At 42.7% G+C, this 19334-nt stretch overlaps 1 protein-coding gene across 1 annotated transcript in view; it reads left to right on the plus strand.

Moving 5' to 3' along the window:
• The window catches only part of LOC126298918 (muscarinic acetylcholine receptor DM1), a 1498118-nt gene that overhangs the window by 138297 nt on the left and 1340487 nt on the right, over positions 1–19334 (plus strand). The window contains exon 2 of the mRNA XM_049990459.1: positions 14140–14267. The gene's annotated coding sequence lies outside the window, so the exon portion shown is untranslated. The remainder of the gene's footprint in view (positions 1–14139; positions 14268–19334) is intronic.

Consider the following 19334-nt stretch of genomic DNA (forward strand, 5'->3'; position numbering starts at 1 on the left):
ATAACGTGTTCTCTTCCAGATAGGGTGTTCTGGCTTACCTAGCCCTGCCAGTAACTCTTTTCCGAACACGAAAGGATTCCAGTTGTCATAAGCGCCTATGTATGCATCCAAAAGCATTGTGATCATGGCTGCCACTGCAGTGCGAATAGCTCAGTATAATGTTGTTGAGCTGCTATTCTTATGGAGTTAGTGTGTAACGTGACTTACAGTAGAAGTTTTAAAGCGCGGGACTTGGAGGAAACGGAATACAGTGGGGCGGCAGGCAGGTGCCTTCCTCAGTGTTATTTCTATTGGAGTGTCTGTTGGCCGCCATGCGAGCCAGCTTCCACCACACTACTGCCGGAGAAAGTTTAAACAACATTTGTTAAGCGTGGGGAGCTGCACGCTGCCCTACCGAGAAGATTACGAATTAGCAAATATTGAAGAAGTACGCACAGGCATGGGTCTTACTAAATTGTTAACAACGCGAACAGCTAAAATATACATGGCTAAGAGAAACATATTACATCCCGGCAATAACAATGACACAACTCAAAAGTGCAATACTAGAGAATAATCGAGTTAAAGAATTCTATAATACTTACGTTGAAACAGCGTAAATTTCTTTCAAATTTCAAGTAAGTGTTTTTGGCAGTAAATTCCATTACATTCTTTACAGCAGTAGTATGGACGTTCTGTGCCGTTCTGTTCTCGTCGAATGCGAGGTGTTATCAGGTAATTACTAATTAGTTATATGAGCTGTGTAACTTTTCTTACTTTTCTTAATTTTTTTCTTATGACGCCTCGTGTGACACTTTTGCCACTTTTCCATCCTAAATAATATTTTTTTTTTCCTTTTTCTGAGTTACTACGACACTCCAACCTCCACGAGGCAAAATTAGCGTTTAAGATACAATGAAAAATGAAAAACAATTTGAAATTCGCTCCAGTCTGGAACCGCGCGACCGCTACGGTCGCATGTTCGAATCCTGCCTCGGGCATGGATGTGTGTGATGTCCTTAGGTTAGTTAGGTTTAAATAGTTCTAAGTTCTAGGGGACTGATGACCTAATATGTTAAGTTCCATAGTGCTCAAAGCCATTTTTTAACAATTTGAAAAATTGAGAATTATAATTTGTGAAAAATAATACAATTTAATAAGAAAGACCAATTAGTTACAATTTGAGAACAAAAACACAGAATCGTAAATGGACTTATATATAGGAATACTTTTCGCAGAGTAAAGGGCGTCAAAAAAAATATATATATATGGCTCTGAGCACTATGGGACTCAACATCTGTGGTCATAAGTCCCCTAGAACTTAGAACTACTTAAACCTAACTAACTTAAGGACATCACACACATCCATGCCCTAGGCAGGATTCGAACCTGCGACCATAGCAGTCGCGCGGTTCCTGACTGAGTGCCTAGAACCGCTAGACCACCGCGGCCGGCAAAGGGAGTCTATATGAACTTTCTTTATAGCTGAAACTGCCAATTTCTTTCTTTACCCGGCACCGCACCAAGTTTCGTAATATTTACTGCAGCTGTAACTGTCAAAACAGTTTCTGTTCCTTCATATATGCATGCATTTCTCAGGAACATTGTAATGTAAGATACCCTATATAAACACAGACAATGTAATAAACAGTTGAATTACAAGTTACATTCAGCTTACTTTATACAGCAAAAGTGTCACAACTCTTCTTGAATGACCCACGCACACTTGTTAGTAGCAACGCTGAAGCGACACTGTTCTTTCCGAGGCGAATCCTCAAGTAGCCTTCAACAAAAGTAACACAACTGTTCTAAAGTGGAAACATTACGAGGCAGATATGTGGAGTTTCTCGTGCACATTGGAGTACTTCACACGTATTTCTCAGAATTATAAACTAAAATTTGCCGTTTTTTTAACTTACGTCAGTGTGCGATATGTCTCGGCATAAAAAAATTTAAAGTCGAGTATAGTGTAAGGGAAAGAAGCCTGGCATTTGAAGAGGGAACAAGGCAGTAGTCTCCCATTTGGCTAAACTGGAATGTACCGATAACAACTGGAGGCGCTCACAAACCGAGAGTGAGTAGTTCATACCTCAGCAGGCTAGTACTATTACTTAAGTGTTACATCCATGCAAGTGCCCTGGCACCCATGGACACACAGTAATACTTTATTTATTAATATGTGGATCTATTGTAGCATATTTCTGTCTGTTCAAATACTTACATTGTTTTTAAATGTGCATTGATCTTATGGAAATAAATAGATCATTATAGATATAGAATGCTACATAATATTTAAATGTGTTCAAAGGCACGCCTATCGAAATATCAAGGCTAGCTTCCCAGCTAACACTCAAGTGTGAAGTCCATCCAAGCTTTCCTTCAGGATTATCTAAGTGACAGAGCTTACTGGTGAGCTTTTTATACAATAGTTAACGTGCTCATATCATTTCAATACCACCAGCTGTCTCGTAACAGGGCCAAAGAAATTCACACACTGGAAGACGGGCAGCAAGGAAGTGAGGAAGGACAGCACGAATAACTGCACATCATGGCACCCGTACGTGAGGTGTATACTGGCCAATTCTTCATCAGTAAACGTATTCATACCCCGGTGTATCACTGTCAACGTACTACTAACACCACCGGAAAAACGAATCCGAGACATAAACGAGCAGTACTGAATGTAAGCTTCGGGGCGAAGAGTAAAGTCGGAATTCCTGTTGCCAACTAAAAGTACCGTGAGTGAATGGAATAAATTTTGTTTACAGACCCTAGACAAACAGCACATACTACCGTCATTTACACTTTTGTGCAGACATTTTCATTTCAATACAGATATTAAGATAAATGGGAGTAAGAAATCAAACGAGATGCAGGTCCACATTAACGAGACACGTAAGACTGTAGGCTTCTCATACGAAAATACTCTGAAAATATGCTTTCGTCGTAAGAGTTCTCGTTTGCACTGTAGAATGCTAGTAATCACCCACTGCCAATAACTTTATGTAAATACGTCGTTGGAACGCAGAGCCAAATCTGAGAAGCTGATGTTCCGTAGTGATTGTCAACAAGTCTACAATCCAGCTTAATTCACGTTATTTCAGAACGTTGGAACTTTGTATTGTCTTTGCTCTGTTTATTTTTCGGATATTTGATTTCGGTTTTGCTACTCAACAACGCCAAGAACATTGAGTGCCTGGTTTAAGGCAAACTACAAACTTTCTAAAAAGTATTCAAGTTTGGAAAATATATTTTGAAATGTAAAAGGTACGCTTTTAAATATTTTGAGAATATTACGTAATTTTTATCTTTTATGGAAATATGGTATTTTACATTGGCCTTAAATACCAGGGCATACATCTGAGGTTCTTATAGATAAAACTGATTACTGTAAGCGTCCATTATCGTTATGGACGCAGTGTTGATGTTCACTAATTAAGCAGGAACGTTTTCTCAGAATTACACCGCTCGAGACAATATACTAAGTAATTGTCGCAATATGAGACGACATATACATTTTTTTGCGAATGTCTCATTGTAGAGTAATCTGAAGCAGTTAAAATACACGAATGGTTCTGAAAATGTAATCTCATGTAAGGAGATGTTTTAAATAATCGCTACCAATCAGCATTTGAGCAGTGTTCTTCTGAATCTCCAGCAGCTACGACAGATACCTCATTTTCAACTTTCTTTTGGACGTCTGACAATTTCTTTTCATGCCGACAGCGACGTTCGATTGGATGGCAAAGCTGTATTTGCTCCACTACGTGCTGTCAACAGTTGCGCGGAGAGCTTTCTGAGGCAATTTTCTGCCTTGCTGCATATTTAACGAGCGCACTCTGCCAAGCTCTTGTGGTCTCCGGAGCGTAGCCGTTACTTCTAGTTTGCCGATAAACCAGAGGTGTACGCAGAAGTTACCGAAATATTCCTGAGAAAAGTGTTAAACTGCCTAGAAGCCTTAGCACGGTATCTCTTCGATCATCTGCAAACCAGCCGTAGCTGAGAACTTTCGTTATTTATTCAACGGAGCTGCAGGGGAGAGAGTGAACCACAAGTGTGTTGGAAATACGACTACACCTACAACATTGTCGACAGAACTATAAAGCAGTAGTCATATACCATTATCGAAATTGGGGGGGAGGGGGGGTTACTGTGAGGATTCCAGTATCCGAGGTAGTTGACAGAATAAATGTTGCAGGTCGGACAAATTGCGTGAATACATTCCCTGACTTGGTGAGCGGTTCCAGAGGTGTTCAGTGGAAAACAAATTCGGCGCTGTAAGGGTCATTATTCATATATGATTACTGTTGAATATTTATCGTGCCGCCGGACCGCGGGACTGCTACGGTCGCAGGTTCGAATCCTGCCTCGGGCATGGATGTGTGTGATGTCCTTAGGTTAGTTATGTTTAAGTAGTTCTAAGTTCTAGAGGACTGATGACCTAAGATGTTAAGTCCCATAGTGCTCAGAGCCATTTGAACCATTTATAGTGCCAAATAGTCACAGTTTTAGCCAACTGGATGCGAAAACCGACATACGTGTCGACATTATTAGAGTTAGGCTGCCTGCAAGAGAGCGCTTCAGATCTTCCCTCAACTCGATGTAGTTCTCCTAATACAACAATGTGCCTTGTATTTCTACCGGAACGGCTGTTTCCTCGATCAGCAGTCTCCTCTAACTTGCTTCATGCCATGCGTGCAGTCTTCTCCTATAGCTGGTCCAATTCCTCTATGAACATAGCCCCTCGCATCAGTTATGTGTAATTGTAAATATAGTTTATCTCATCGGGTAAAACGTCTTTGAGTCTCCACTATTCACTGATGCTGACTCTTCGCACACTGGAACCAGTTAGATTTGTTGACAGGGTAATGGAACGATCTCATGCCTATAAAACCGCCCCGATATAATCGACGTAACATAACATCGATTGTTGTTTTTGTGCAGGAATTGTTCGAAAAGGACAGCAGTTGTGCCGTAACACTTTGTGGCTGATAGCGAAACGGGTATTACTCAAGAGCTGAGATTCATTTCCGCGGTCCCGTTTCTTCATGATCGCCTTTCCGCAGCATTTGTGGCACTAATTCTGTTTAAACTGAGATGTGTACTGCTGCTTATAAACACGTAGGACAGTACGCGGGGATATACTTGCTCTTCCTTGGCAGAATTCCCTTTGGAGCTCCCACTCTGTCGCATCGGCGTAGCAGCCCTGTTACACAGCACAGACATTCCTCGTATCATTTCCGCAGATACTGTGATCACCATTGTAAACTCCACACGTCGTTAGAAAACGTCTTCAGGCTCTTGAACATACTAATAGTTTTGAGACGCTTGGAGACTAAGGAAGCCTCATACTCAATCGTTACATCTAGGAATAATGCGGAAACGTGCGTTGATTTCGTGGCGAGCCGCTTCCCCACGTACTGCCCCACTGGGCTGTCTGGGCAGTCGGCTCGTACGCCTCGAAACATTTGAAAAGGGACAAAGCCTCGTTGCTGGAGCACGCTACACACTGCCAGTCACCACTACGCGCAAGTCCCTTCGCAGTGTTCGCTCGAAAACCGGCCACGAAGGACCTGAAATCACTGTAACTGTAATTCCTGTTGGGCTTCAAACTGATTGTCATTGACAAGGTGTGAAACTTCGCCCCGTACTTTGCGGGTAAGGGTGTTCTTACAACCACAGTTCTTATACACTATGTGACCAAAAGTATCCGGACACACCCAGAAACATACTTTTTTCATATTAGGTGCATTGTGCAGCCACATAGTGCCAGGTACTCCATATCAGCGACCTCAGTAGTCACTAGACTTCATGAGAGAGTAGAATGGGGCGCTCCGCGGAACTCACAGACTTCGAACGTGGTCAGGTGATTGGCTGTCTCTTGTGTCATACGTCTGTACGCGAAATTTTCACACTCCTAAACATCCCTTTGTTCACTGTTTCCGATGTGATACTGAAGTGGAAACGTGAAGCAACACGTACAGCACAAAAGCGTACAGGCCGACTTCGTCTGTTGATTGAGAGAGACCGCCGGCAGTTGAAGAGGGCCGTAATGTGTAATAGGCAGACATCTATCCAGACCATCACACAGGAATTCCAGACTGCAACACGATCCACTCCAAGTACTATGACAGTTAAGCAAGAGGTGAGAAAACTTGGATTTCATGGTCGAGCGGCTGCTCGTAAGCCACACATCACGCCGGTAAATGCCAAACGACGCCTCCCTTGGTGTAAGGAGTGTAAACATTGGACGATTGGACAGTGGAAAAACGTTGTGTGGAGTGACGAATCACGGTACGCAATGTGACAATTCGATGGCAGTGTGTGGGTATGGCGAATGCCCGGTGAACGTCATCTGCCGGCGTGTGTAGTGCCAACAGTAAAATTCGGAGGCGGTGGCGTTATGGTGTGGTCGTGTTCTTCATGGAAGGTCTTGCACCCCTTATTGTTTTGCGTGACACTATCACAGTACAGGCCTATATTGATGTTTTGAGCAGCTTCTTGCTTCCCACCATTGAACAGCATTTGCATCTTTCAACACGATCGATCACCTGTTCAAAATGCACGGCCTGATGCGGAGTGGTTGCACGTCAATAACATCCCTGCAATGGACTGACCTGAATCCTATAGAACACCTCTGGGATGTTTTAGAACGCCGACTTTGTGCCAGGCCTCACCGACCGACGTCGATACCTTTCCTCAGTGCAGCACTCCGTTCAAAAAATGTTCAAACGTGTGTGAAATCTTATGGAACTTAACTGCTAAGGTCATCAGTCCCTAAGCTTACACACTACTTAACCTAAATTATCCTAAGGACAAACACACACAACCATGCCCGAAGGAAGACCCGAACCTCCGCCTGGACTAGCCCCTCAGTCCATGACTGCAGAGCCTTAAACCGCTCCGCTAATCCCGCGCGGCAGCACTCCGTGGAGAATGGGCTGCCATTCCACAAGAAACCTTCCAGCAACTGATTGAACGTATGCATGCGAGAATGGAAGCTGTCATCAAGGCTAAGGGTGGGCAAACACCATACTGAATTCCAGCAATACCGATGGTGAGCACCACGAACTTGTAAGTCATTTTCCGCCAGGTGTCAGGATACTTTTCATCATATAGTGTATCTTGTTACACAGTGTATTCGGAAATTCCAGTTGCAAACTTCTAGGACTTATAGAGGGGAGTGAGTAGATAGTATTTTGAACTGGAACCCATGTTCGGAATCGTATCGTTTCCGTGCCACAACCATTTGAAAACATATTGGTGGTGGTACGTTTCTGTGGGACCAAACTGCTGAGGTCATCGGTCCCTAGGCTTACACACTACTGAAGCCAACTTAAGCTAACTTACGCTAAGGACAACATACACACCCACGCCCGAGGGAGGACTCGAACCTCCGACGGGGAAGCCGCGCGAACCGTGCCAAGCCGCCTTAGATAGCGCGGCTACCCCGCGGGGCGGAAACATGTTGGTGACATGACCACTTTTACATGTAGTTGACTAAGAGTGACCCAGTACATCACTTGTTTTACAGTTCCCTCATCAATAGCCGAGAAACTGCTTGTGTACTCCGTGGTGTCACCGCCAGACACCACACTTGCTAGGTGGTAGCCCTTAAATCGGCCGCGGTCCGGTAGTATACGTCGGACCCGCGTGTCGCCACTATCAGTGATTGCAGACCGAGCACCGCCACACGGCAGGACTAGAGACACTTCCTAGCACTCGCCCCAGTTGTACAGCCGACTTTGCTAGCCATGGTTCACTGACAAATTACGCTCTCATTTGCCGATACGATAGTTAGCATAGCCTTCAGCTACGTTATTTGCTACGACCTAGCAAGGCGCCAGTATTCGTACTATTGATATTGTGAATCATGTACCATAAAGAGCGACGTTCTCCATGAATGGATTAAAATTAAGTATTCCGCCAGCTACGTCCGTTTTTCTCACTTCTAATTCCCTTGTCATGTTTCAGACCTCACGCCAGCCTGCGTGAGCTAAAACGCGTGCATATCGGCCTCCTTTAACCATACGGTTGGCTCTCCTGCCAACCACAACATATTCTTTGGAGGGTTCTTTTCAACGTGATGCAGTTTGCCCTCTTCTAATTCTGGCGCGTGGCGTCTCCTTGGAGCATCACAGTCACGCCTGCTGACGGTGGAGGTATGCTTCTCGAAGCTGTTGCGTAGTTGTGGCGAAAAGGATATGCGATGGAGCCCGACGTTGTCGAGAACGATCCTGATAAAGTCGAAGAACAGCTCTTCCATTACCTTGAGCTTCGCCTTTCAGAAAGATCTTGTCGGTATCGTCGGCAAACGTGTACTCAACCATGTTGCTCTAACACTCACAGACACGTAAATGAGGCTCGAACCAGATCGGAGAGGTCCGCAGTTCGTGGTCGTGCGGTAGCGTTCTCGCTTCTCGCTTCCCGCGCCCGGGTTCCCGGGTTCGATTCCCGGCGGAGTCCGGGGTTTTCTCTGCCTCGTGATGACTGGATGTTGTGTGCTGTCCTTAGTTTAGTTAGGTTAAAGTAGTTTAAGTTCTAGGGGACTGATGACCATAGATGTTACGTCCTATAGTGCTCAGAGACAGCCAGATCGAAGAGATAGGGAGACGTCAAATGATATCAGCCCATCCGACGTAACCATTCCTCCCCGTTCCTCCCTCCCCCACCCCTCGACTACCCTGTTGCATATCTACCTAGCAAACTACTTTTCAAATGGACGCAGCACGCAAACGGATTGTTCCCGGATATGGGTTCCCATTCAAATTGTTATGTACCCACTCCACTCTACAAGTCCTGGAAGTTTGTAGCGGGAATTTCGGAACACCCTGTTTCAAAAATGTGTGTGAAATCTTATGGGACTTGACTGCTAAGGTCATCAGTCCGTAAGCTTACAGGCTACTTAATCTAAATTATCCTAACGACAAACACACATACATACATACACACACACACACACACACACACACACACACACACACACACACACACACCCATGCCCGAGGGAGGACTCGAACCTCCACCGGGACCAGCCCGAACACCCTTTATATCTGAGAGCAGTACAGAATTTCTTGTAGACACATTGGACAGTACACCATAAACTGGTGTACCAACTCGGACTGTCCAATGTTGCTCGTCATGTGTACGACCAGACGCGATAGCTGTTTTCTGACATTCTATCATCCCTACACGTCGAACCATTTTACTGTGCTAATTCGGTACCACCGACTGGAAGATACACACAACTTCACATGACTTAAGTCAGAGATGGACTACGTTGAAAAGAAAACAGTGTACGGCTTTAAGTTTCACCGATAGTTTTTTTTCGTAGGGCTTACTACGTTTCATTAATCACTTTTACTTCCCATGCTGTAAAATGTACAACACTTATCACCTTAATGTGACAAAAATAGTCAGTAATGTAAGGGTGACCTAATTTTATCTTGTATATAGCGCTATATTGTGTGGAGACAGAAGATGATCCAAGAAGACTGGAAAAAGGGAATAACTGTCCCGGTCTTTAAGAATGGAAAAAGAAAAGAGTGCAAGAACTACCGGGGGATAGCACTGATGCGTCATTGTGCAAAGATTTTTGAGAAAATTTTGGGAGCACGAATTCGGGAAAAATTAGGAGGAGGGATGAGAGAAGCACAACATGGCTTCAGAACAGGAAGGTCTACTGTGGATCTAATTTTTGCTGTAAGACAACTGCAGGAACAGCATTTTAAATATGGAATAGATCTATTAATGACCTTCCTGGACATTGAAAAAGCGTATAGTAGTGTACCTAAAAACAAACTGTGGAAAGCCCTGGAGAACAAAGGAGTAGCAAAACAGATTATTTGGAGGATAATGGAAATGTACCATGGAAGTGTGAGCTGTGTGAAAGTGGGAGGAGAGAGATCAGCTTGGATTGAACAAAAGAATGGCCTGAGGCAGGGAAGTGCACTTTCACCATTACTCTTCGTTGTAGTGATGGATGATGTAATGAGTACGGTAGCACAAGTAATTGGTGAAGGAAAGATGAAAACTATGGTGTTTGCAGATGATCTGATAATTTGGGTGAATAAAGAGGAGGAAGTACAAGAGCAGGTGGTCGAATGGGAACGAACAGTACAAGAATATGGGATGAAATTTAGTATAGGTAAGAGTGAGATGATTATCACAACAAGAACGAAGGAGAGTGGAACAACTGAAATAACAATCGGTGGGGAACGATTGAGGAGAGTGGAGAGTTTCAAGTACCTAGGAAGCATGATACAAGAAGATGGAAAAAACGACAGAGAAATAAACGAGTGGGAGAGAAAAGCAGAAGCATTTCGGAAGTGTGTCAGAAGCCCGATATGGAGCAAGTATGTACCCCAAATCAGTAAAAAAGTTGTATACCAGTCATACTATGTCCCGATCCTGATACATGCATTCGAAATCTGGGTTACGAAAGGCAGAGAGAAAAGCAAAGTACAAGCTAGTGAGATGAAATTCTTGAGGAACAATATCGGAGTGACAAAGATAGACAAGTTAGGAAATGAGAGGATCAGAGAGTTAATGAAGGTGGAACCATTACAGGAGGAGATAGACAAATCAAGGCTGAGATGGTGTGGGCATGTTAAGCGAATGGAGGAGAAGAGGATACCCAGGAGGATACAAAAGATGAAACTGGAAGGAAGGAGACCAAGAGGAAGTCCGAGAGACAGATGGCTGAAAGGAGTGGAGGAAAGCATCCAGGAGAAAGGAGAAGACTGGACCAAGGTGAAGACGGAGAGATGGTGGCAGACAGAGGGCAATGGAGAGGCTTATGTTACAAACAGACCCGGCCAGAGGCGGCACACTGTCCAAGATGATGATGATGATAATAATAATAATAATAATAATGATATAACGGTACCGCTCCCTCGATAGAAACTGACAAGCATACTCAGTCACATGCTACAGCAATAAGTACACTCTTGTACAAGACATCAGAGTGAAACTAACTTTCGCCATGCAACATAGCTCGATGAAACTTGGACTATACATAGAAAGAACTGCTACAGTATAGTGCAGAAGGTAGCTATAAAAATACGCAATAAGACAAACAGAAATGACACGTTTATTCAAAGACGATAAATACACTGAAGTCTCCGTGGTTTATGATGGTTCCCTGGACATTACAAAAGGCGGGACGTAGGTCATAACAACGTGTGTGATCACCATCAACGGCAGTGAATGTTCTGCAATATGCTCCCATGCTGGACAAAGGTTGGCAGAGTTCTTGTGGACCAGTTTCTGTGGCAGAGCGGTTCTAGGCGCTTCAGTTTGGAACCGCGTAACTGCTACAGTCGCAGGTTAGAATCCTGCCTCGGGCATGGATGTGTGTGATGTCCTTAGGTTAGTTAGGTTTAAGTTGTAGGGGACTGATGACCTCAGATGTTGAGTTCTTGTGGTAAGGCTTTCCATTCCTCCACCAACGTGGCTGACAACTGCTGCAAGTACGTCTCCGCAGTACTCGACAGAATTCAAGTCGTAGGAACTGACAGGCCAGTCCATTTGCCGAACTTACTCTCGTTTGATGAACTCCTCTACCTGCTCTCTCCGATGCGGTATCACATGTCATCCATAAAAATAAAGTCAGGGCCAAATGCATCCTTCAAAAGACCCGAGGAATGAGTGCAGCGCCACAGGAACGTCCACGAAAACGATCATGTTCGACTACGCTGGCCGTAATGTCTTCTGCCATCGGAAAGTTGCTAATCTCCCTCCTCCCTCTCTACACCCCCCCCCCCCCCGTTCACTCTTTCTCTCTGTCTTGATCTCTATATAAATAGAGGTGGGTGATTTAGCTGCCCCTACCGCTGACTCTGACGCAACCCCTTCAAAATCCACGTGCGGCATTTTTATATTCTCTCGCTTGATAAGCACATACTTTTATTCCTGCAGGAAAAAAAATGAACTGAATCTTATTGTAAGAAATTTAATTAACTTAAATTTTGTACTGTTGGATGAGATTTTCCTAGAAGCCATAGTTTTTGAATTATGTAAGACAACGGACAAAAGTGACATTCAAACTCGAAAACCATGGCCTCCAGGGAAAAAGTATCCCAGAACAAAATTTAACTGAATTAAATTTCCTACTAAAAGATTCTGTTCAGTTTTTCTGTAGGCTCAATGGTTTGCGCATGGCGAGCGAGAGAATGTGAAAACCTCACTCGCGGTTTTTGAAGGGGTGACCTGTCGCATAAAACCCAGTGGTAGGGGCAGCTGAATCGCCCCATGTGTGTACCTGTTACCGAGGGTCTGAGGGACCGCTGAAATAAAAGGTGTAGAAGAATTGCTAATTACATTACCACATATTTAGCTGTGACCGGTAAATATCATATCAGTTTGAAACTTCAGGAGTGCTAGTTCTGCATGGTTCGCAGGAGAGCTTCTATAAAGTTTGGAAGGTAGGAGACAAGATACTGGCAGACGTAAAGCTGTGAGTACCGGGCGTGAGTCATGCTTCGGTAGCTCAGATGGTAGAGCACTTGCCCGCGAAAGGCAAAGGTCCCGAGTTCGAGTCTCGGTCGGGCACACAGTTTAAATCTGCCAGGAAGTTTCATCATATCAGTTGATGTACATATTATATGGTTGAATGACTTAATAGTATAATTATATACTTTCAGTTTTAGAATTCAGCCGGCCGGAGTGGCCGTGCGGTTCTAGAGCTACAGTTTGGAACCGCGAGACCGCTACGGCAGCAGGTTCGAATCCTGCCTCGGGCATAGATGTGTGTGATGTCCTTAGGTTAGTTAGGTTTAATTAGTTCTTAGATCTAGGTGACTGATGACCTCAGAAGTTAAGTCGCATAGTGCTCAAAGCCATTTTTGAATTCCTCAGCATGATGTACAAATTGCAGCACCTGCTATGTATTGAAATGATACATGAATATTTCACGAAAATTAGTTTCAAGTTACACTACAAAAATCTACGAGGGTTGCCCAGAAAGTAATGCACCACATTTTTTTCTTCAACAAATATTTGTTGAACATAATGAGAATTAAACACACGAAAGAATGGCATTTTATCTACACATCCTATTTTTCCACGTAATCTCCGTCCCGTTCTATGGCCATTCTCCAGCACGAAAGATGAGCGTGTCTGCCTTTTTGGTACCAATCCTTGTCCTGGTGGCGGAGCCAGTGCTTCAGTGTGTGAATTAGCTCCTCACCGTCCTCAAAATGTCTTCTCGAGTCGTAATGCATCTCTATACCTAATACCGTTATATACTTCACTTTTGACGCCGCGTGTATTTGAGAGTTCAATAATACGATAATATTCTACCGCGGCATTAATTTGCTTTGGAGATAGTTATATTAATACAAATTGGAGATAGTTATTTGATAATCGCAACCGTTTATAAAGCTCTGTAACTGCCATTTTCTTTGTTGAATAATCGTTTCTAAAAAGACGTACATATAATGTCACTTAGAAATAAAGGAAATGATAGCGATCTGATAGGTTAGTTAATAATAATAATAATAATAATAATGTTTTATTTTCGCAAGTATAGAATGATACTACAAATTAATATAAATTTTCTCTGCAACATGTCAGATGTGACAGCTGTGGATGGTCTCCCCGACGACTGCAAATCGTGGAGCTCCGCCGAACCGCCTTCTGATGACCTCAGCCTCTGTGCCCAGGAAATAACCCTCTGTGCCGAAGGAATAGCTGTACTTCTGTCAACATCAGATGCTCCATGGACTTTCCGCAAGCGTTTGTGAATATTCTCCATAGTTTCTTTCTCTGCAGTGAGAAATTCAATGATGGCACGTTGCTTGTAACGTACATCACCTATAGATGCCATTTTGAATCTGTCCTGCAACTACGCTATCTGTTGGAAGTGACGGAAACTTCGCGCGCTCACTCGGGAGTCTTCAAATAATACATACGTAACGTTTCGCATTCGTAGCATTGTTTTCGTATGAGAAAGAAAGAAAAATGCGGTGCATTACTTTCTGGACAATCATCGTAGTAGATTCGGAAGAATAATTTCACATTAAAAAAAGTCTTTTCGATAGTATTAACAATACTTAGACTGCATTGCCCAGCGTTTTCTATAAATCGCCTCAAAGGGGATTTTAAGCAGCAGGTTAAATAGGTCTCATTATAAAGCTAACATTAAAAAATGTCTTGCAGGATGATCCGGGTCGCCTCGCCCTAATTATGTGGAAACCAGAGAGACAGAAGACAAAATAAACGCAACTGCCGAAACGAGACTAGAAGAGCTGATGGTTCCACCCTGCAACCCAACTCGACTCTGAGAGGTGAGTAGTACATATGGCCAAGTGGTCCATCTGTGCTAAACAGCAGATTATTGTACACAAAGACAATTGAACCATATGTGTAATAATGCATAGAGTGGTACACTGATCAGCTTTACTCGATCAGTATAATAAAGAGAGTCATTGTTTTCCTTGAATCAAGGTCTTATTGTTTGTTCTTCCAAACCTGCGATTCAGGCTTTCTTTGTTGTCTAACGAGCAAACTCTTAATTTAGTAATGGAGTTCTGGCGGTGATTAATATATATTAAACGGCAATTAGCAGACTTTATTACATAACGTTACATGAAAGCGTATTAGTACTGCATGAAATTAAAACGGACCTGCTCTTAAGCGCAATGCGCTTATGCATTATTCATTGCTTAATACGTAAAACAATTTCCAAACGTCAGCACTGGATATGAAACCACATGGAGCTACTAAATTTAATTACTGGAATTCTAGTCTTACAGTAAGTACAAGAAGAATAAGGGTACAAAGCGCAGCTGGTAACTGTGGTAAATCTGGTGAGAGAAGGTTTGGATTTAATGTCCCGTCGACATCGAGATCATTAGAGGCGGAACATAAGTTCGGATTGTTTCAAGGATGGGGAGCAAATCGGCTGTGCCCTTTCAAAGGAATCATCCCAGCATTTGCTTGGACCGACTTAGAGAAATCACGGAAAACCGAAATCTGGATGGCTGGACGCGGATTTGAACCGTTGTCCTCCAGAAAGCGAGTACGGTGAGATAACCACTGCGCTGCCTCGTCCGGTAAATCAGGTGTAACTGCGTTCTCTTCGTCATAAGCAGAGGCAGTGTCCCTAAATCCGAACTGAAAATATTTCGTCTTGTAACGTGAGAGAGGTGTTATTTAGAGTAAGCTCGATGCGGACGACCCATTTCTCTCTCTGTATCATGGTTTTAGTTCAAGCTTATCTCCACAAGATATACTCTCGTTCAGACCGATTTAATAAGCGAGGGGAGCGCGGTGAATCTGCTGATCTGACAGTGTCTTACAAAGCTCAGAATTTTTAATCCTAATTATTGTGTTACTGGGATCAACGAAACAAGAGACACTTCAAAGCGTTACGTTTAATGACTTGTTTCTATTTGAATACAGTTCGAGCAGATACAATTGATAAATAAAAAGTGTTTCTCTATTTCGAGTTTAAATCCTGCAATAGAAATTACTGCCGAAAGGGAATCAAGTTTTGCGACTCATTGCGGAAGAATAAAAGGAAAATGAAGGGATTGTGTTCCAGTAACAAAAAATATATGAGGTAAAGTGATGCTAGAAAGTTATTGGAAGAGATTTTGGTACATTAATTTTCTAAATGCATGGCAGAAAAAATTGAGAGAAAATACTGAGCCACAAGCCTACTCTGAATGGCTCACCGTCCTTGTGGCTTTTATGAATGATTATGGACGATGACGTGCTACTGGTAACATAGAATCATTGTTATCGAGTGGAGTAGAAAATGTGATGTAACATATGAGGAATATAACCCTGCTTTCATTTCATCCCTAGTTTCAAAGATAAATGTAGTTTAACTATCATCATTTGTAATAAACAAATAGTTCATCTCATTTTCGCATAAGCTAATCACATGACCAACTCACGGAACATAACACGCAAATTTAATAAGTAAAGATGATATCTTATTTGCATCTGAACCTTCCGTAGCTCTTGATTCTCCAAAGCTAGCCCAGGGTACTCCAGTTGTTGAGTTACATCAGCCGAGAATGATCAGTTATAAGCCAGGTTTCGATTTCCAGCCCGCTTGAGGAATGACTCCGTGGCATCTTTCTCTTTCGTGAAAATTCAATTACCGTTATATACTTCACTTTTGACGCCGCGTGTATTAGAGAGTTCAATAATTCGGTAATATTCTGCCGCCGCATTAATTTGCTTTGGAGATAGTTATTTGATAATCGCAACCGTTTATAAAGCTCTGTAACTGCCATTTTCTTTGTTGAATAAACGTTTCTAAAAAGACGTACGTAGAATGTCACTTAGAAATAAAGGAAAATGATAGTATCTGATAGGTTAGTTAATAATAATAATAATATTTTATTTTCGCAAGTATAGAATAATACTATAAATTAAATTTATATCTGCTTTATGTTATTCCCAGGTTTCGGGGGAGTAAATTCCACAATGCGCGTGGTTATTATAGTTTAGTTACTGTTACGAAGAAACAGACACCGCTTGTTAATATCGTATTCGTCTACAGTAACTGTTCATGGTTTGCAGAAAATGCCTACAGAATGGAGCTGATATATGAGTGTTATTTATGGTATTCAATAACCAAAACGATCACCTGTTGTAAGGCTGAGAGGAACAATGATCACACAACTACCTAAAACTTTTTTAACGTAATAGGTTACGACGATTAAAGATATACTGCCATGTAAAGAGGAAACAAACTTCCTGTTTATTCTCTTTGTCAGAGTGCTGTTAGAACGGTTAAGGATACTTCTTATAGTTCTTGCCTTTAACCACTGGAATAAACGTTTCTAACTTCACGTCCAGCTCCATGTTACAACGAGTGAAACAGTTTCCATTAATCTGTATCGGGGATCCCTATGCATTGTCTTTCAGCAACAACCGCCATCGCTTCTGCGCCATTGAAGCGGAAGGTATTGCTCACAGCGGACTGTGGGGGCGTATTATGTGAAACTTACAGACTGTAAAAAAAAATCTTTCAAAATTCGAGTTAAATAAGAGTGTAATTTCCTCCCCCGCTTCCCCTTCTCAGCGTTTACGTCATAGTCGAGGCCGATCGTCTAGCGGATGTTTCAAGACAACGGTGTTATACGATATTTATTGACTTACATAGTTTTAAATATATCAACGGAAAATTTATATAGGGTGTCCGATTCATCTTGACCACACCGAATAACCTTTTGTCAGAAAGGAAAATAAAAAAAAGAGTAAGAAGCGAGTGTTGTTTAGCTACAAAGGAGACCTTTTCTTAATGAGGATATGAAGAGAAGTAAGCCTTTTTTAAATAGCAACCTATATTTCTATTCGGCAGTCCACTTCATTTCGTCGAGACCTACTCAAAAATTTATCACAGTGGACCATTCATGTAAACATGAACTTATTAGAAACGCAATACAAAACTGGCTTTGACTTTTCTGTAGTACAGGTTGGAGCAAATAAAAGTGGCGGAAGAGTGGATACCATTTGTCGTGGCATTAATGGAGGAAAAGACCTACAGTTACTTCCAACAGGATGGAGCAATTGCCTATACAGCCGCCCGAACCGTGGAGCACATTTACACAATCTTCACGCCTGACAGTGTTGTTAGCAGAGGTCAGTCTGGTCGCGGTCCCAGCTGGCCACCCACGTCACCTGATCTGTCGGTGTGCGACTACTTTGTGTGGGGAGCCCTTAAGTCTCAGCTGTATCGCAACAACGTTCATAGTCTTCCAGAACTGCAGCAGAACATTTCGGATGAGACCGGAGCAATTCTAGCAGTCCAGCTTCGAACCGCCTTCAGCAGCGTGCTGATCAGGGCCTACAAGTGCCAAGAGTTGAATGGTGGTCACTTTTAACATCTGCTGTAATCAGGTTTTTCTTTCGTCTGCTGTGTTGCTTTTTACACTGGAGCTCTTTGCTCCGGAATACTTTTATTTTCCCCAGCTTGCAGATCACGTTGCATGTAGCCATGGTGAGATAACTCGTCCACTTCCTGGAGTCGGTAGTAAACAAACGGAAACACAAGGAACACGTAACCACTCATTTGGTCGACCGTGTTCAGTTGATGGTTTGTGTAAGTACAACGTACACCAACGAAGAAAAAAGATAGAAGTGCTATTCATCTACGGTTGGTTGGTTCATTTGGAGGAGGGGTCATCGGTCCCATGGGATTAGGTAAGGATGGGGAATCAAATCGGCTGTGCCCCTTCAGAGGAACCATCCCGGCATTTGCCTGAAGCTATTTAAGGAAATCACGATAAAAAAATCACTATGGTCGGACATGGGTTTGAACAGTCGTCCTCCAGTGTGCTAACCACTGCGCCACTTCGCTCAGTATCGTCTATGGAGAATGCATTTTAAGAGAGAGGTAATGAACGGTGTGCATTTTCTGTGTCTTTCCATTTGTTTACCGTCAACTCCAGCAAGTGGAAAAGCTAAGTTATCACGGACACGCGCACTGATTGCTATTACAGGAGAGTCAGCGTCAGTTCTTTGCTATGTTTTTAAAAACATCATGTTTACGTGAATGGTATACTGATACGTTTTCGAACAGGTCTACGAGAGAGGAAATGTACCTCCGAATAAAAAATACAGGATGCTTTTAGAAAAAATACGTACGGTAGATCCTCGCTTATCCGTCTCGTATGGAAGCAGGTGCTGGGTTGGAACGCAAAGAAGGTCGGATTGTCAGAAGAGCACTTTTATTGATCTGTATCAGAACAGTGCATTTTCTTGTGCCTGCTATTACGTGACTACAGAGAGCAATGGTAATTCTATCTTTGGCATGTTTTATACCTGTTATAGGCGCATTTCCCACAGCAAGGGTTCTTGTAGGAAGCGTCAATGTTATGCAGTTGATCGGGGATCAGATTACGCTATTTAATTAAGGTTACAAATTTCGGCAGCAGATAGCTTCTCGCCGGAAATAATTACACTTCGATTGCTATGTCGTTTTTTCTACCGATGTAATCAGCCTTCATTCGCTTTAAAATTTTCATATTATTGTTTCCATCTAATTTCTAATACAAAATCAGTGTCTTTACGTTTAAGATTGGCCAAGCCAACGAAGTTCCTTTTCTTCTCTCCTGGTCAAAGTACACCCACAAGGAATTTCTACAATTTCATTCTTAGACTTCTTTAAAGTCTTGTCCATTTTCAGTCCTTTCTCATCATCAAGAGTTTTCCTATTTTTCTGCAGTTTCTAACGGTTGCTATGCTAGCCCGTACCTCACTTGCAATGTTTAAAAGAGACTAACTTTAATCTCAACCTTTCAGGTCCTTTCAGTTTCTCCGCTACGGAGAGCGTCACATGTCTACGTATAGTTGACGACATAATTTAATTTTACACACTTCAAATATGAAAG

The sequence above is a fragment of the Schistocerca gregaria genome, chromosome X, assembly GCF_023897955.1.
Source record: "Schistocerca gregaria isolate iqSchGreg1 chromosome X, iqSchGreg1.2, whole genome shotgun sequence".
NCBI lineage: Eukaryota > Metazoa > Arthropoda > Insecta > Orthoptera > Acrididae > Schistocerca > Schistocerca gregaria.